The sequence below is a fragment of the Streptopelia decaocto genome, assembly GCF_964273445.1.
Source record: "Streptopelia decaocto genome assembly, chromosome: 5".
Classification (NCBI taxonomy): Eukaryota; Metazoa; Chordata; class Aves; order Columbiformes; family Columbidae; genus Streptopelia; species Streptopelia decaocto.
The window spans coordinates 71,060,338-71,081,125 of record NC_138659.1 but is presented as its reverse complement, the minus strand read 5'-3'; the positions used below and the strand labels follow the sequence as shown (position 1 = coordinate 71,081,125).

The 20,788-nt window shown below is 42.4% G+C and overlaps 1 protein-coding gene across 2 annotated transcripts in view; it reads right to left on the bottom strand.

Moving 5' to 3' along the window:
- The window catches only part of MGMT (O-6-methylguanine-DNA methyltransferase), a 152,257-nt gene that overhangs the window by 87,074 nt on the left and 44,395 nt on the right, over nucleotides 1–20,788 (bottom strand). The gene's annotated exons all lie outside the window — the stretch shown is intronic.

Below are 20,788 nucleotides of genomic sequence, written 5' to 3'. Positions count from 1 at the left end.
AGACTAGATTAATTCAAGCTGGAGACAGAAAAAAAACCAACCCTTCCCCCTGTAAAAAGACAAGGAGCACCGCATTGTCTTGGTAGGTCAGCAGCCACTAGAAAATCAAATTATAACTGTATAATTTAGGGAAAATGGAGGGAAGCAAGGCTGATTGTTTTTTTCTTAGCAAATTGAATCAACTTGATGGGGTGGTTAACCAGCACCGTACGTACAAGAGAGAAGAGGAATATAGAGTATAAGGACTTGTTTTTTGGGGTGCTAAACAAGCTCATCTGCTCATCTACAGCAACTGCAAACTAAAGCTGCCCCTTTAAACACATCTCAATGTGTTTCACAGACAACTGTGGATCAACCTGGGCAACGTGTGAAGAACATCGCGTTGGAGAAATGATGAGGTTTCCTCAGGATCCCCACAGGCAGCAAACTGGTCCTTCAGCACACAAAGTGCCAACAGCACTGCATCTTGTTTTAATGGGAAAACAAGAAAGCCACCGACTTACAGAAGAGCATGAGGGGCCCCAATTCCCACGATAAGTATCTGGTTATATTTACTGTGAGTGACACGACCAAGGCAGCAGCTCAGAATTGGAACAGGGAGGGTGTCCCGCAACTGGAACCAGTTCCAGGGCAATGGTCTGTTCCCATCTGCAACCTGCAGGAACAGCCCAGGGAAGCATCCAGGGGAAAGGGGAACGCGTGGTTTCATTATTTAATAAAATAAATTAAAAATAATAATTTAATATTCAATAAAATCCAATAAGCAGCGCAAAAAAACCCCATAGTCAACAGTTTTGTGGAAAAGAGCTTTCTTGAGTAAATGTGGAGACTTTGGAGAGGGGTTTTGACAAAAGGACAGATGTCTCTGCAGGTCGCTTTGGGCTGTAACCTCAGCCACATGGCAAATGCCACCAGAATGTCCCCAAGGCCAGTTTGCATGTGTGGAATGACTGGGGCACATACAGTGGGTGCTGGCTGCCGTAATTCTTGAAAAATCACGTTGGACACGTGAAGAGATGAACCTAAGACCGGCAGGTTAGAGACAATTCCACTTTCTGTTCCGCATTTTTTATGCTTTTACAGAATAAAATTAAGTGTCTGTTGATTAAGCGTGTAGATGAGACAGGGTTGGATGTGGTACCAAATGAGGACTATGCTACAGAAGGGGGCTCTCCATCCAGCACAGGGTACACCAGCTCGCCCAAGGACTCTTGAGCGATACAAAGAGAATCTCTCTTATTTTAGACACAAACATCACAAATTTTCCCCTTGGATTAAACATTACATCTGAAGTGGAGCAGACCAAGCTCCACTATAGGAAACAAAACCCCTCAAGCCTGGAACAAGGTGAAAATCAACAGAAAGATATAAAGGAGTAAATAATTCATTTCTAAATCAGGCATCATTACACTAGATCAAAGAAGCGGTTAGTGCACCCATCTCTTCAGCCCAACAGGATCCAGACCGATACCTACAGATATCAATGTTTTTATCTTTGGACCTGAAGTTCTTGGTATTTTAATTCTCCCCACAAAGCTGTGACTGCAGAGGGAGCAGGTTCGGGAGAAGCAATGCAGATGTTTACCTAATTTACTTCATTTCATTCCTAAAGAACACCACCTAATTGCAGTAACGGATGGTTTTCAGATGCGTTTGACGAGCAGAAAGGAGGCTCAGCATCCACCCGCTCCAGCCCAACCCACGTCTGCTCCAGGTACCAGCACCTTTTGCATTTCCAGCCCCCAGACCAGAGGATTCCAGCCCAGGACACACAGAAAACTCACCTGCAGGAGCAGACGAGCTGTTTATCGCTCTTCGCTGAATATTTCTCAGTGGTTCCCCACACACCATGATGCTGACCAATATTAGATCATCGCATGCATACAGGGAGATGTTCCCACTACCTCCCATCACAATTAAAATCACTGCTACAATTATTTGCCAGTTATTTATAATATTTTTCCCAATGAAATCCTTAATTTTGCATTTAGAACTTTAATTAAACCTTTTCTTAAGGGTGGGTTAGCAGAATTGCATTGCAGCATCTCTTAAAATTTCGGGCCAACTCAAGACTTCACATGTGTCCACCCCACTGTGGTGGTAAATAAAAACTATTATTGGGCTGGATGGTCAACTTCAGACAAATAGAAGACACAGCTAAGACTATTAAAGCTTTCAATATCAAATTCGGCCTGTGACAATAAAGAAGTCACATGTTTTTTAATAGCAATGATAAAGAAAGGCAACATATTTATTTACGGCAGGCTCAGTTATTCTACATGGAACACAATTTCTGTGCACTTCACTTTATGGCAGCGTTATATACTACAGGTATTTGCGCATAGCAACTCCAGAAAGTACACTAGTTACACAGTGATGTACACGGTAATCTACCATAAAATATGCATTTCTAATTTTAAGTAGAACCCCATACGAACCTAAACACCAGATACTTTAAGATACATTATCTACACGACAAGTCACATTTCATAATTTCTATGCGTTAAGTAATCGCTAGCACTATAGTCTCCTTGATTTTTTATTTCCTCCCCTCAATACATCTTATAACTTTTGAACTCCCTTGCAGCAAGTGTAACAGCTAGGGAATTAGGTGCAAAATATAATTCCAACCTACTAATAAGTTGTATTTTTGGTTCAAATAAGTATTATCTCAATGACAAAAAACCAAATCAAATCCAACTAACCTGAAGAAGATCGATCCAATCAATTAAGTAAACGCAGGAACCACAGAAGTACAGACAAATAAGGCTCTGGAAAGGGCTTTACCAAAGCAGTCGTATCAATGAGGAATGAAACGCATCTTGTTTGGCTTTTCCCCACAACCCTCGCCAAGCTATTTAGGACAGTTTGGTCCATCAAATCAGCGGAGGTTCTGTGCCTCCCGGTGGGAGCTCTCCCGCTCCAATCTCAGCCTCTCTGTGCCCTTCAGGCACCCAACACACAATCCTTGGCTTTCCAGCCGCCCAACGAGCCAACACGCGCTGAGCGCCCGCACGTCCCTTCCGCTGAAAGGAGACTCGTCTGCCGTGTATTTGCTGCCGGATTAGTCTGCAGAAAGACCTTAACTGAATATTAGACAGTTTTCAGCCTTTATTTAAGACTGTTTTGTCAATGTGCAGGAATTATTTTCAACAGTGACTCTATCTTGCATGACACCGCCGTCCCCTCCCACCCTGCTGCCACCGCCAAATTTAGGAACAGTGCGAGCTCAAGCTAGTAATATTTTTCTAGATGGCAGCAAAAGCGCCATCTGAGGATGCCCAAAGTCTCCCTAAAAATCAGAACATCAGAACATCAAATGTAAATTGATACAACCATAACTAAGCAGATCCACAGCAGCTGGCACATCCTTCCTTGTTACCAAGTGCTTGCAATGAAAAATTTAGAACACAACAAAGGAAAACCCAGTCCTATAATTTCCCAGGTTCATTTTATCCTTTACTTGAGGCGCCTCTGCTCCTGGTAGGAGCTCCGAGCTCCTCCCCGTGTGATCCCAGAGCTTGTGCAGCTCCATGCATTTCCAAACGTGTCTGTGACTACAAGAGCTTGAGCCAGTCCCTTAAGTATCCTCAGATTAAAACCATCAGGCCTTTTAAAACAGGCAAGACTCTAACAGTAGATCTCCTAGGCTGAGATCTTATCCATTTTCTGCTGGTATTAATTGTGCTAAACATCTGCTCACTTTTGATTTTTTTTTTTTAATTGAAAACAAATGCAAAAAGTCATTGAACACTTCAGTCTCATTTGCTAATAGCTCCCTGCTTCCCTCAAGTAGCAGACCAAACACTTTACTTGGTCTTCCTCTTATTATTAATGTACTTACCAATCGATTTCTGTACGTCTCTTGCTAGTTCCACCTGATTTTGCGCCTTCCTTCCTTATTTTGTGCCTGTACACGGGTGCTATTTCCTTTGTATTACTGAAGCAAGCTGCCCGTTTTCTTCTCTTTCTTGTGTTTTAGGTCTTTGAATGTCCAGCTCCACGTAGCCACACAGATTTCACCTTCTTCCTTCTTTTCCCCATGCTGAAACTTCTCTCTTGTTTAATTAGTGATGGATCTCAACAGTTTTGTCTTGAATGTCCCTCCTGCAAGAACTCGGCCACCCATTGGAGACCATTAAACCCCGTTTGCTCAAAGGGCACTGCTCTCGTTTTGCACATTGTCCTGTTTCTTCTTGAGGACTGTGGTTCATCACTTCCCTGGTCCCTCACGCTTAGTCTATCTTACAGCTTTGCATCATGACTCAACAGCAGAATGAAAACCCAAGGGCTTCTTTACACTTTTCCCCATTGAATAAAAACATCAGCTCGTTTAAAACATTTTGCCGCGTTTGTCCCCAACCTGTGGAGTTAAACCCTCCTTATGTCCTAGACTTGGATGTTCCACACTCTGCTTTGTACCATTGATGGGGGACTTAGCGGTACCTGTTACCCTGATTTGAATTCCTGTGAATTCTCACAACATAGAAAAGCAAATCTATGACAAACTAGTTAACAGCAGGAGAATGAAGAGTGTCAGCAAAGAAATTCTCTGATATTTCACTTGAGGCAATCAGAACGTATTAAAAATGTAAAAGACTTATAAAATCTCAGCAGCTCCTGGTACAACCAGGCAGGACACCCAGTTTTCCAAGACACTACGTGGACTCCTATGCAGGATCTATTTTTTGCCAGATTTCCTCAACTGATACCTCCCTACTTCAGCATAGGATTCTACTGCACCTCTTAGACTATCGTAACAAAATTAGACACTTCCATAGAACCCATTTGTGTCCAAAATTTGCACCAGCCTTTATGTATTATCTGTCTTTAGTAAGACTAGACCACCAGTTTGTCTTTGCTTTATCTAGGATATTCAGCTTTATGCACAGAAAAGAGACCTTAGTTACCAATAACATCAGATTTAGTAATTAATCTGAACAACACTATTGTATTCCTTATTTTTGAGGCTCTTGTATACTTTCTATAAACGGAACAACTCCAGTTCACGGCTCTGATATTTAAAGGGGGAATGCTCATCTCCTACCAACAAAGGTAGGAAATAAGTGTTTGTTTCTTTAAATTCCCACATTCAATGGCAGGTGGAATTGTATTATCACCCTACGAATATTCTGGGTGATATGGGCTCACCTCTTACGTTAGTGGGATTAGGGCAAAAGGAAGTCAAAATAATCCGTGGTAATGGATCTTGAAAATTGCCATGTAAAGATAAGCTTATTCACACCCAGAAATCAGGAAACAGCGCTCCCTAACCCACATGAAAATGAGTTTACCTTGGGAAGAGTTGCTTACATGGTGTGAATTTATTCATCATTATTGTGCATTCAAAATACCTCCATACAATAGTCATAAAGACACATCCACTCAGCCACACGTGAGAACAGCAACGGTAAATAAATACAACCCATGCCTTAAGGGGGATGATGAGCATATAGAATCTATAGAGACTGCTTTGGGGAGCCCACCTGAGGGACAGGAGACAATTAAGACAGTTCTGAAATATTCTGAAGTGGTTCTTCGCCACCCCTGGTACTTTTTCTGCCCCCGTTTGTGGTTCCTGGGTAGGGAAGACGTCCCTTGAAAATGCTGATGGCAGGAGAGCTGATGAGATCCCCCACTGAACAAACCCTCTCCATAAAATTAAAAAGATCCATAATTTTTAGGCTTTTTTAGGCCTTTTTGGTCTCACCACGTCCATTATCACCCCCCGAGAACAGCTGGGTTTGAAGATCACTAAAAATCAGACCTCCACAAACACTCCAACCAGAGTCTCTACATGAGAGCAAACCGTATTAACGTATCTGAATCCATCCAATAAACCTGACCTACGGGTCAATCTGTTTTGCATAGCCTAAAAAGAGATCAGTTTTCTCCTCAGAACAACCACAGCCAAATTTAACACTATTTCCAACTCTCGCAGCAGTTAAAGGCTTTAGGGTTGGATTACTCAATGTAATCAGTGACACTGAACCCATTTAACTGTTCAAACCCCACATTTTGGTACCTTTCCTATGGAGACAGGAAAACTTTGCGCCCTTTTCATTTAAGAAATTTGCTTTCTTACTTGACACTGGAATATGTATGTTGCTAACAAAATTAACCAACCTAGAAAACGCAGCAATTGCTTTATCAGGATGCCCACACAAACCTCATCTCCAGCCTCCAACTCAAAATGTACTAAACTACCTGACAGCGAGTGGGGAGCAGAAATAAATCCCCCATAGTGCAAAAAAATATACATCTAAAGACACCTTCACATAGGAACTGTGGGATTTAAATCTCAGACTTTCTCAAACCACAGCAACCCAAAGCGTGCTGGGTGTTTTATTTCACATACAGCCCCCATCTAGCACACCAAGGAAGAGACTCTCAGGCTGTTGGGTTTATTACAGCGTTACAAAGTGGGGTTTGGTTGTTGGGGTTTTTTTTGACAGTAATTTTTGCTGTGAATAAGCAGCGTGGTGCTGGAGCAGGGTCCTTGGCCTCTCTGTTCACAGCGACGCTGCCCATGCAGGTCAGATGGGAATAGTCCAAAATGCACCAACACACATTCTTGTCTCCTCAGAACAGTGTTTTTCACACTATTATAGTTACGAGTGTAGCAGGGTTTACACTTAGATTCCATTTTTCAGAGGTGCACAATTATGAAAATCCGCCTCAGCTGCCTGCACACACCGCACGTACGGACAACTCGAAAAGCAATGAAGCAAGTGTGTTTAAATCAGATATTCTGCTCTATTTGTGATTTGGGTTACAGCAGCACGGGATGTGGAGCTCTCCAGGTCGGCATCTGCACGCGGCCCTCGCAAAATTGGAAAGAAAACCCTATTTCCCACCCTATTTCCTGCTGGAGCCGAACCCTCCGCATTCCTCCCACAATAAATAGCAGGAAAAAACTGTTTACACTCTGTTGCCATCAGATCCCAATGTCACATTTTCTTCCAATATTTATCTGTCTGAGAAACGTGGGAAGCTTGAAGTGATTTTTTTGGCGCATGTTCAACAACACTAACTTGAGATTTCTGATCAGCCCAAATGACTGTGAGACAAAAGCAGCATTTCTTGTGATTTTATAATAATTATACCTACGATTTGCCCCAGCAGCCAACACCTGAGCAACTGGAAATGCTTCTTCATGCACAGCTGGGACAGCCCCCAGCAGCAATTTCTTTAAAATATATATATATATATATATATATATATCTCCATAACTCATGCCATGGTAAACCCTGAATGTGGAAATCCTCTCCCTGCACCAGCTCTTACACTCGAGCGGCTAAAGTTAGGGATACACTTCTGGGAATAAATATTCTGACCATTTAAAGGTGAGTTTCTGCATCTCCTCATTATTACTAGAGCACCCATTCTAACCAAAATGAAGTCTAATTACAGGAAGACATTAATATCGCTGGATTTTATAAGGATTTGTAGATTTGAGCAATCTCTGCCACCAAAACAGCTCTGGCCACAGAGACTTCAGGGTTATTAGTGCCCAACAGACGTGGCTTAAAGATACAAGGGGTAGGAGAGTTTTGTTCTTTTAGGAAAGTCAAACTTTAATTTAATGCCTTGCTCAGAGAAGACGCAACATCCCAGCGCTATTGGGGACTCAGCTGAGCCTTCAAGAATGTGGCCATTTGACTTGGAAAACAAAATGTTCTGTGTTTCGGGTATCTGCCTAAAATCACCTCATTTGCTGGAGGAGACAAACCTCTGCTGGATCTCACGCAGCAGAAGAAGCTCAACGGCAAATTGTGGAGTTTGCACAAGTGAAGTAACCACCAACCATGCAGCTGTGGAGTAAAATGAATGTAAATACAGACAGAGTTAAACTATCAGATACTTTGCAGAAAATGGTAGATCTAGGAATCTGTTTAAAACCCAACCATCGGTAAATCTGGTGTCCTGTGAGTATTATGGAAAGCTGCTGAGGTCTCTGCTGTGGTTGTGCATTCTGGAGGGTAGAAGGTTCCTCGGTGGTTCCTCAGCCCAGGACAGCAGAAATCCACACTAAGCATACCCCCAGACTGCAGGATAATACCTCTAGTTATTTTTAGTCAATAAAAAGGGAAAAAAAACCCATAAATACCCAAGTGTGTCTGACAAAGAGGGACTGGAAGCACTGGAGGATGTTGGAATGTTGAGACAGAAAGCTGCTTATTTCATTCAATTTGAGAGGTGAAGAGGGAACCGGCCACAGTTGGGAGGCAGGAATCAAAACTCCAGGCGACGGTCTCGTGAGACGAGCGCCAGCTCATCCAGAGCTGGGGACACTGACTCTCCTCATGAAAAAGGCAATTTTGCTTCCCAGAAAAATATTCGGGCACTGGGGATTCAAGAGGACGAGGCTCTCAAGGCGATTTCTGACTTTCTAACCCATATTAATATCTACAGTTATCAAACCCAGAACTTCAAACTGTGACTTTGCTACAAAGACGATTTCTCAGAAAACACAAAAAGATGCCTCTCTTGTCATATATTTACAGCTGGAGGAATCCCACCCATTAGCCAATCCTTTCCCAAGACAATCTGCTCTTTTACTGGAGCTTAGCAGAGAAGTCTTATCAGGGCTGAAGCTGTATTATACAGCTCAACCTACGCGAGCAGCTGAAGATACTCTGAAAATCATTTAAAATAACACTTGAGTTTATAGAAGCAGCACATAAAACAAAGATCTTGATTCGGCAGAGCAGGAGAAAAGGTTTAGAGCCATTTTGTTAGTTTTTAGAGTATCTAAATTCCCCCTTTATGGCATATTTTTGTTCATTTTACTGGGTGTTGTCTTTGATATACATAAAATTGACCTTGTGCATAGGGCTTGAAATACCTGACATTCCATCTGCCCCTTTTAAAAATCAACCCCGAGGTGCATTGTAATTAGATAAATCTCCCTAACGAGTGAGAACAGGACATAGGGGAGATGCTTTGGAAAAGAACAGTTGGGTTCTAAGAAAACGCACAAAACGGAGCAAAAATTTTCAATGAGTCATCTGAAAAGAGAATTTCCGCCCTCCAAAGGAAGGACAAACAGCATCGAGACTTGGAAAACGGCATTTTTTTAAGTTGTAGGACTTTTCAGTTTTGTTTTTCTGCCATTGGAAAGAGACGGAAACAATTACAGAAGAGATGGGGTGAGCATTTCTGAAAGAATGGAACATGAATGGCAAATGCAAACACTTAGTGCGGGCTGAAGTTAATTTTGCATTGTAGCCTTTTGCACTTCTGAGGAAATTAATTCTGGGAAATACAAGAGGAGAAGCCACTGGCTTCTCTCCAGTACCTCCTCACAGTCATCTGCTTCACAATCACATATTTATTTTGGATGAATTACTCATTTCTAGTGTTTTGAACAGCAAAGACAGAGAGCAAAATATTGACATTAAAGACGAAACACCAGTAGAAGAACAACTGCTAATTGTTTGCATGCAAAATGATTTTTCCTTAAAAGGATAAACAGCAATTAAAAAAAGGTGGTTGAGGTTTTGGAAACCATTCAAACTTTTGTCCAAAGAAGCGCCTATAGTTCCGAAACAAACTACCGCCCACTCATTGCTAATGAACGACTCCGAATTCGGTATTACAGACAGGGCTTGACTTACACACTCACTTGGGGTGAGCAGATGGCTCGGGTCACTCGCACCGAGTGACTGGTCTTGTGAAAGGCACACACATGTTTTCCTTAACTGCAACTGATCTCTAAACAGGAACAGGGCTGATGATCCTAAGGCTCGAATTTTAAACAAATACTTGTGCAGAATGCACAAAATAATGTTTTTAGTAGGTGAATATCCACGTACAACCCTCAGATCAACAGTCGCTCGTGTTGTCTGCTCACTTGAGTAAGAGTCCCCAGTGCAAGATAAGGTTGGTGTCTCCAACAAAATAAAACTTCATTCCTATCTCTACATCACAGAATCACGGAGTGTCAGGGGTTGGAAGGGCCCTGGAAAGCTCATCCAGTGCAATCCCCCCATGGAGCAGGAACATCCAGATGAGGTTACACAGGAAGGTGTCCAGGCGGGTTGGAATGTCTGCACAGAAGGAGACTCCACAACCCCCTGGGCAGCCTGGGCCAGGCTCTGCCACCCTCACCGGGAACAAGTTTCTTCTCATATTTAAGTGGAACCTCCTGTGTTCCAGTTTGAACCCATCACCCCTTGTCCTATCACTGGTTGTCACCCCGAAGAGCCTGGCTCCATCCTCCTGACACTGCCCCTTTCCATATTGATCCCCATGAATGAGTCCCCCCTCAGTGTCCTCTTGTCCAGCTCCAGAGCCCCAGCTCCCTCAGCCTTTCCTCACACGGGAGATGCTCCACTCCCTCCAGCATCTTGGTGGCTGCGCTGGACTCTCTGCAGCAGTTCCCTGTCCTGCTGGAACTGAGGGGCCACAGCTGGACACAATATTCCAGGTGTGGTCTCCCCAGGGCAGAGCAGAGGGGCAGGAGAACCTCTCTGACCTACTGACCACCCCCTTCTAACCCACCCCAGGTACCATTGGCTTCCTGGCCACAAGGGCCAGTGCTGGCTCATGGTCATCCATCCTCCATCAAACATTTTGACACATGAGTGGTTAACAACTGCATCTTGTTCGTGCTATTAGATGCACTCACTAATGTGCTGCAGTGTGAATTCAGTTCAAATTTGAGGCCTCATCCTGACATCTCCCCCTCGCTCAGCCCCAACCGGCCGCCGCTCCCAGGGAAGTTCCGTTTGTTCCAACGCCGTGTCTGCGCTTCACAACGCTGTAAACTGCACAGTAACGTTCTGCCTGCCCGGCAACAGGAACAATTTCTATTTGCATGGTAATGAGACATTTTATTTGACAAGGTATCGAAGGAAAAGATGCGATAACTTTAACAGTTGGGTATTACACTCTAAAACCCTTCAATGAATGTGGGCAAAAACATTGCTAAATACCAAACTTCATGCGAGTGGAGCATGGAGCAGGAAAAGAGACCCAAATATTACTGAAAACCAATCAGAGCACCCCCCTGTATTAGCTGAAATATTAAATTACACAGGAGAAGGGAATCTATTGCATGGTTTTGCTCTAGATAACTCCCATGAGGTAACGAAGGCCACCAAGACAGACAGACAGACACGGACAGATTTCCATCTCAACCCCCAACCCAAACGAACTTGGGCTCTGCTCTAACCAAGAGCCCCAATGTCAACTTTAAATAATCTAATTAACCTGAAGTTTGCTATCTCCTCCCTTTTCTGCCCTACAAATAAACAAACTTTGCCTCTGCTTTAGGAAAACCATATTGGATCATCCGTATTGCTGGAAATGTGATATTATCTTTGAGCTCAGACGTGCAGCGTGAATAATGACCCAGGCATTTGACTGGATGATAAACAGGGATCTTATTTCCTCTGCAAGGAAGCGCTGAGGAATTTAACTGAGGCCAGTGCAGCAGAGGTGTTTGCGTGGGTTAGAGAAGTAAAAATCGCATGGCTTCCCCAAACCAGTGAAACAGGGCAGATCACCGATAACACCGAAAAGTGACCTGAAATATTGGCCTAGATTCAAATTATTATTAAAAATATATATATACACACACACAATTATTAGGTAACCAGTGTTTAACTGACATCCCTCAAATTAGTGGTACCATGTTTCCCAGGCCCTAAAGAAAAACTCGATCAAACAGCAGTACAGACAACAAAATAAAACAGTATTTAGCTTAAGGTTAATATGAAATAACAGACACACGTTTAGAAACTTCACTGAAGTTCTGCAAACAGAGAGATGCTGCTATTTGGTTATTTCTTTTTAAGACAGCTGAGCTCAGCTAAATTATTCAAGGCACAATTCAGAGAGGTTAGAAGATGTACCGGGAGGCCTCATCTACCAGCACGCTCCATCTAGAAATGAGGCATTTTGGTATTTTTGCAGCAAAACGGGTATTTCGCTGGACAACTGGGAAGTCACTAAAAGCTGCTGCTGTCCACAGCAATCGCATTTCCCCTGCATGTCGGAGATGCTACGGCCACAACGCCCACACTGCTCACAACCTGCAGCTCAACTCGCGACAGAACCGAATCCGGCATCACCCACCCTCACCCGCGCCGCAACGCTAATTAAGAAACAGCAGCAAGCGTCGCATCAGGTTTTCTAACAGGCAAACCCTACACAGCCAAGGCTTCTACTTTTTCTAAGGAATTTTTTCTACATGTATTCGGGTGAACTCCACAAGCAGTTCTGAGATTTGTAGGTTCACACCCAAACCCCCTTTGCTCGGGTGAACATTACAGGTCCACTTCAAGGCAACAGAACCAAAGAGACGCGGCACTTGCTGACAAAACCATATGTATTTGTGTTTCGTAGGTTTTGCTTTGCAGGGGAATTTGCATGCTTGTATTCCATCTTCAAAGATAATATTTAAGTGAGTTAATCTTCGGCAGCTGTGGTTTTGCTTGTTACTCTGTGTATAAGACACACCAAGTTCTTCAGCCTTGGTAAAGTCACACTGAACAGTGGAGTTTTGAAATTCCCTTATACTAAGCTTTGATGTGAGTGGTTGCACATGCTCTACTTGACCTGGTGTCCCTGCAGACTGCCATTGCCAAACACTTTAAAAATGGGCTATGACAAACTGCAGGGCAGATGATTATGTTACGGCCTCTCCATACCCTGCCAAAAACGCTCCGAATTTTGCCAGTCAGTGACGAAGTCCATGAAGCTGTCTTCAGTTTCCTTCTTCCCTTTCCTCCATCCAAAATCTTCTATTGTCACGGTGAACAAAGGTCCCCAAAACCCAGCACGGGAGGGGAGGACCATGTACCAACACTCGAAGAGGGTGCATCGTGAAGATGATGCGACGGTGGAGTTCAACATCACCACCACACCGGAGCTCAGAATTTCCTGTATCGCCAGCACCGTTATTTTGATTCATACGTTTTGACCGAAGCAAACACCGAGAGCAATTTGTGTAATAACACGACGGAAAGTTAAACAAGGGTAAGCAAACGGCAGGAAATCCATCAGCGGAGAACATGACATCCAACAAGCGCGTCCCAAGGAACAAAAGCAAGAGGTGAAGACAACAAGGAAACAGCAAGAACACATCCAGTGCGTACAGGAGGGAGAGCAGGGCGAGGGCAAGAAGCCAGACACACCACACACAACACGAGTAAATAAATCACAGGAAGTGAGATTAAAACCCGAATTAACCGGAGGAGGGGGAGAGCGATAGCACCTGCATAGAGGTGTCCGCCCCATGGAGATTAATATCGCACAGTCTATGGAAAGTCTGATTTGTGGTGGCTGAGCAGGGAAAGTCACAAAAAGATTCGCATTTCAAAATGGGAGAGATAAAATAAAATAATAAGTGGTGTCATTATTCCCTGGTTTTTAAACTGCCCATCTGAAAAAACAACAGGACTGCTCAAAGAAGCTCATTCTAATTCGGGTTTATATGACAATAAAATTATGCTTTAGTTCTGTTTTGAGCTGTGGTTGAATAAGGCAAATTTAAAACCAAATGGTTTGAAACTGAGTTTTTCCATATATGTTTTACAAAGTTTTAATTCTATTGCATTCCAGCCAGAGTATTTTCTAGACTTACTAAAAATCCAAACCAGCAAAACTTTAGTTTCACTGGGTTATTATATGTTATTTGTTTTATTCTATACACAGTAACCTGAGGTTTCAGATGAATATCAACTGTTCTGCTGCTGAGTATCCTGAGATGTATCCATGTCCCAAAGTCTCCAACAACAAATCAAGTTCACTTCAAGCATCACAGTCTCATTCTAAAGAGGAATAGCAGGAACACGAAGAAAAATTTATACAAAATAGCGCTTCCAAAAATATTCAAGGATGGTTGTGATATTTTCCTATGTAATAGTTCCGCCACTCGATGCTCTGACGCAAAGGAAAGCGTGGGCACAATCCGGTGCCACTTCCATGCACTAAATGGAGCAGATTATTGAGCGGCAAATGTTGAAGAATAATTTAAATGAAGACCATCATGAAGTATAGCCATAGGCACAGCCATACAATATTAGCCTATAGTCTCAATTCTGGCTGTTTACGGATCACATTTTAAGAACTTAAGTGGGGTACGATGGGATCTTACATTGGGAAGGTGATGGCATCATCAAGGCATCTAGTACAGGGGCGGATAAAACTGCCGACTTTTAGTAATTTGGTATGAAACAAATTCCTTGCCACTGAAGTAACAGGAAAAATAGTCCAGAGAATAATGGTATGGAAAAAAGACATAGAAACTGCCAATCCTCCTTTCCCTCAGGTTTTCCAACCACCTGCCGGCAAACTGCATTATACAGCTTTTTCTTTCTTAAATATAAAAGCCTCGTGAGAAACGAACTGAATAAAATCAAAGTATTCTCGACATTTTCCAGAGCGTGTATTGATCACGGGATTTTCAGGTTAAAAAGCGGCAGGGGTGCTCCCGTACCCGTTCCTGTGCGCACAGCGTCGCGGGGACGGCCAACGCACGAGGCGGCGAATAACGCACGGGAAGATTCAGTTTTAGATATGCGAGAGCGCAAAATTAACGAGCGCCTTTGGAATAATAATAATTTGTAGACTTCACAGAGAAACCAGGGAAGATTATAAATGCTGTTGACCTAGAAGAAGTAATAGAGAATTCAGGATTCAGTACTGAAGAACAATTTATAAGTGAATAAAGTCTAGCATGCAATATGACTGCTTTCTGTTGACAGATGGCAGAGAAGTGTCTTCTCCATTCTCTCTCATTAAAATAATTATGGCAATGTATGTTAGCCTCTCTTCAAGCCTGGCATTTTCACAGCACATACAGGGGCATCATCATTGTAGGAATAAGGTTAAATAATAATGGAAACGCATTGCTGGCATGCAAAGGGCATTTGATATTAAACTTACCTGCTTCCAGAAATAACAGCAGGCAGAAATTTGTTAGCTGGGAGTAAATGAAATTATTTAACTTATTTTAACAGGAGGTTAATTAGAGCTCTCCACTAACTTGAGAACGCGTCTCAAATCCAGGTCAAGCCAGGCTTGGCTGATGAGCCTTCGCCTTACGCAACCGCTCCAGAACCCGCCTCGTTGCTCCTTTTTACCTTCCCTGCCAATTGCTCACTGTAAAACTGCAAATCAGATGCAGTCCAGTGTGAAACTCCTTCCACAGCTGTCAAATAATAAAGTCTGCAAAACTACGGAGGAAAAAATTAGGTTACTAGAAGCCATGTAAAAATATTCCACGTTCAAGCGTATTTCTTGGCGTTTCTTGCATTGTGGCCGTTGCTCCCCCAAAACACCAAGAAGCTGGTTACCCCCTGCGCTGCTAATTACTCCAATGGGTAGTTAGTGGCAGGAGTTAATTACCAGCGGGTAACGGGGTGTTCCAATACCGTGAGTCAACGTCCCCACCGCAACGCGTGACATTAACACCGCGTGATGTCACGGCGGAGCAAAAATTACCCGGTGTCAGCACTGTAGGCTCGGCCGTTCCTCGCTGCTGTTCTCCCCAATATGATTCACTTTCATTATTTATGAGACTTGTCTCACTAACCCTCAGCAACGGTTCCAAATAATGATAGGAATCTGTCAGTGTAGGATTGTATTTCTCAAAACAATAACCACAGTTCCTGGAAATGTCAATATGTCAATTGAGGGTAACACATCTCTCAATAAACCAATATTTTGTAAAAACAAAACAAAATCTAAAAAAAAAAATAGAATATCATGCACAGAAAAGGGAAATTTGAGCTCCAGCGAGCTCTCCACGTACCACGGGCAGAAAAATTCATCCTTCCCGCCAGACGGTGGAGACACAAAAGCACATTTTTATTATTTCCCCAATTATAAATTGGGAAGCATTCAACATTTGAGCACCTACACCCGTGAAACTCCATGAGAAAGGAAAGGATAGCCTTGACAAAAGCCAAAGGGCTCAAGCTACAGCAGAAACCAAACTTAGCAATGCAACGTGCAAGAAACCGTGCTAAGGACAAACCATTGAGTGCTCAACAGCTCCATCCTCAACAGAAAGACTCAAATTCGAGCTACTCCAATGAATTTCTGCCCCACTTTTGAAATGGGCTTGGCACATGTTCCATTTTACCCTCTAAAGGTGATGACCAAATCTCTGCCTTCCGTTCTAGATAACTGTTGGCTTCATGTTTCCATCCAAACATCTATTCTCCCACTTAGGCCAACACTAATCAAATATTTTTGTAATTAACTATGCAGTTCTGAAAGCATTTGTGTAGCTATACAAGACATATGTAGAGATAGTACATTCACTGATTGAATATTCACCTACATAAGTATTTAGGTGCTACAAAGCAACCCTTAAAAACTTGGTTAAGCCCCTTCATTTTTTAGGTTACAGGTTGGGTTTTGGTTGGTTGGTTGGTTTTTTTGAAAGCAAAAGTTTTCCCACAAGGCCAAACCCCATCCAAGTGTTTCCCACATTGGTTTTCCTTCACCAGCAAAGCTAGGAAAGACCAGCTTGACCACGTTTCAAAGGAATCGAGTGAAGGGCTTTCTCAGGACACATCAGTAGCTTTAACGTACAAGTAGGGAAAGCCTGAAGGTATTTTAAATGATGCTTATATTATCAGAAAATTTAGAAACCATACACCATTTCCAAAATTCTATGATGTTGAGATTTCTAACACCACAACGAAAAACGTTAAGAAAGCAAAGGAAAGCAAAACCAAGTTCTACAAAACTGAAGGTCTACAGAAAAATGTATTGATTTGTTAGAGGAATGTTCAACTAAAAAGCAAAATGGTTCTAAAGCACAATACAAAGAATATTAAAAGCACTAAAATTTCTGTTCCCCGTTGCAACACTCAGATCTGTGTGTTGGGAATAGGGAAAATACAGTGCATCTATTTTGAAGCATATAAATTTATCACAACAGCAATAAATCCCTATTCATGACAACCTACAAATAACTAGACAGACCTCCCTAACAAATCATCTGGAATTTAATATTTCTAAACCCAAAGATCATCATATTTGGCTAACACAGCACATCTTTTTCCACCACTTGCATCGACTTGGATCTGGAGCGACCCATTTCTTTCTGACTTCTCCCATGAAATTCCACTTTCTAGAATTTGCAGAGCAATGATTATTAAAGCTATGAGACCCTATTTAAGGAAAAAATCAACATACCAGCATCGCGTGACACTATATGAAGTATGTAACGTTAACAAACAAACAGGAGGTAAAAGTGGTGATAAAACAGTTTGTGCCTTTCAAAGTGCATAATCTCCAATTATCAAGGAGCATTATTTAGGTAAGTAAATACAAAGGAGACAGGGACGATGGCATGAAATGGCATGAGGGGTGTCTGTGGTCAAGGCCCAGATGTGCTGAGCCCCAGCAGAGGTTTGAGGAGCAAACTGCACAGATCTTCACTCTTGGGAAAACCAAACCTTTTCCCCCCCTCTAAGGGCACAAGCCTCCGATCAGAAGGTGGGATTAATAACCAGGTCATTTCTCAGCAATCTTCACCATCAAGGATCTCCTTCAGAGGTATGACCAAATGATGAAGGATATAAATATCAGAAGGCTACAGAACATAAGGGCTATGAGCAACCAGCAGCTGTCGAGAAGATCTGAGATACAAGAGGAGTGAAAAGCCGAGGCGTTAACCAGGACACGTTCTGTCTTCCCAAAGGCCAGGGCTGCTCCTGGCATTTAAAACAGGAGCAAACCTGATGATTTCCCCCTGTATCTTCCATTTAAAATGGGACGATGAGCGTCTCCTCTAAGGGATGCTCGTGGTTCAGACACTCCTGACTGCTTGTTCCTCAGGCTGCCAGAACACCAAGAAAAATCCCATTTCCCCCAGTATCTGATAGAACTCCAGAAGACGTCTATGCTGACAAGTCCTTTATTCAAACAGCAGCAAGGAGCGACTATTTCAGAAATACAGTTTCCTCGCTGTGTTTAGCGATGTGGCCCTCCAGGGTCCTCTGACCACAGCTCGTAGCAGCCTCTGCTTTACCGATCACACTGTTCCTTATCTCCATTTGGTGTTTTCCTTATTCCCCATTTCCCTTCTCCAGGTTTCTGTTCCCCCAGCCGCTTGCCGACTCTCCGTACGCTCTTCTACACCATAATTTTGGTTATTACTTTCACAGCAGTACCTCACAAAATTATAATTATTATACATCATGTTGTGTCCCGATCTTCTGTTGCTTCCTCTGATGAGCAGCAGTTCTCCAGCCTTTCTCTAAAAGAGTAATGTTTTCCCTAATAATCTGTGCCATTCTTGACACTGGGTCTGGATGAACAGGAGCCCATCACACTTCCAGAACTGGAAAAGTTGCACTTGCTGTTCTACTTCCAATGTCAACATTTTATTTTATATTTCACTGGTTCACACGTCTCATACAATATTGACAAAAATCACATTCCTTCACCCCACTCTAGTCACCCTATCACCCCCAAATCTATTCAGATATACATATATATATATATATATACATAAATCACAAACCACTTAGCATAGGTAACAGCTCTCAAATTTTTCAATTACACCGTGGGTTAATGATAAAATGCTTACTGTGGATTTATAAACTGCTTAATATGGAATTATTACAGATTTTGCACATCGTTCTGCTTCATCCAAATTAAGGTTCCACCGACTGTACTAAACAAACGTTCTACACCCATTTGCGCAAGGGCCACGCTCCAGCACCGCCGAAGCGCAGCGGACAAGAAACTGAACCAAATTTGCTCTTTGCTACTAAACGGTGCAGTTTGCAGCCACATCACCGAGAGTCCACTAGTGACAGTGGCCGTATTTATCATCTAAACAAACAGCAACCCCCAAAATGAGAGAGTTAATCCCCCTCCTGCGCAGCCACCGGCACACGCGGCGCGTCCCGACACGGGCTGCACACCTATCAATCCACGGCAAACTTACCATAAAGCAATCACAGCTTAATTAAAGGCAGAGCGAGGTCAATATGTTCGTATGCGAGATGATTCGGTGTGATGTCACTTGGGTACAATCAATTAAAATGCACGGGATATTTTTTAAATGGGAAAACCCAAGTCGGGAGCGTGTTGTCTACCCAAAGGTTTCGCTCTGCTTTAAAAGCTTCATTTAAATATTTTTTCTTCCTTATTTATATGCACAAAAGTAATGGTTATATCAGATATTCATAGGTGATTTAGATGATTGATACCAATTTCTCTTCATAATATGACCAGCAAATAAAAAACACAGCAGTTCTAATATAAAAAAATAACATGTGACAAGGTTTCCTAAAACATTTCTATTTTGGACCTCACAAGCTAAATTGCTTTTGCTGGCCCCTTCCACCTCTCAGCATGGTTGACAGACAAATTGATCGAAACATCGGAAAATAATACGCTTGCAAAATTTCTCTGGGTGAGTTTTCAGTCTTTTGAATTTTTCATACCAGAACAAAATGAAAGATTGCCTCCTTGATTTTTCCTCCATTATGCGTCCCCATCTTATGTACTACAGGAGCATACAATACTTCAAATAGCAGCAATACATTGTAAACAAAATGTATAACATTTTTCATAGAACACCCAAGCCGTGCGAAGTTAAAAGACTGGGTAGCAGGCATCTTTGCCCTGCAGATTATGTTGTTCAATTATAATGAATTCATACATTTGAAGTTGCCTTAGGGCCTCTCATTAGACTTAGGGGTGTTTATTACAGGAAATATTGCTTGTATCATTTAAGAAGCAAGAAGGCTAGATGATTTGATTAGAAATGTTGACAGTTGAGGTGTGTAAAAAATATGTCATTCACCCACATTTTCCCCCCACTTTAATATTAGGATCCTTCATTTTTTATGAATTCTTTAACCCGTTCGCCCCTTTTCCCGCAGCTGCCGCTCCCGGGACCACCAATTCCTCACCAGAAATGGCTCTGCTGACACCGGCCGGCGCTTCCACCCAGGAACACACCAGCGTCCCCACTGTCCCCCGCATTTCAACCCGCACCTCGCAAATTTAACCCAATTATTCTCCTTGCCATTGCGAAACCGAGAAATAGTTCGTCAACTTTTGCTCTGAATTAAACAAGTCCCGAGAGACCATCTGAAATTAAAGCGCTCGGCAACGTTGATTAAGTTTAAGGGGCTCATCAGAAAGCTATGGGGAAAAAATAAATAAGAGTCATTGTTCGCTAATCTATTGTTATATTTGCTACAAAAAAAAATAAATAATACACTTCAAGGGTAATATACCGCACTTTCAATTCCTATACCATGCAAACTGAGCTCTAAGTGTGCTATAGATGATCTTCGATATTCTTCTTCTGCACACAATTTTCTGACGTTTAATAGTCTGAGTATGAACCTCCCCAAACTTCTCAGTCACCAGCAGCAATTTTTACAGCAGCTTGAATAGCGTGGTCACTATTTTGCCAATGTGATTTCAGACTAATGTGTCCCCAAAAACAAGGGCGCGTATTTTTAATGCGTGCATGTAAAATAAAGCAGCAAAAAGCATTAAGTAATGACGAGGACTGATAACACAGGTAAGAAAACTCAACTTGTTTACTGTATATATTTTGCCCAGCTCAAACTGAGCTTGCATTCCCATCTTATGATTAGCCAGAGGAAATTAAATAACATAAAATATGTATTTGAGGAGCCAAATAAGCTCTTGCGCATCTTTCGGGCTCCGGATTTGAGCACAGCACCATTTAAAAGGAATAGTAAAAAAAAAAAACAACATTAGTAAGAGTAATGCATTTGAATTTTTATAGTGGAGAAGTTTTCCCTGTGCCAAGGCCGTAATGTAT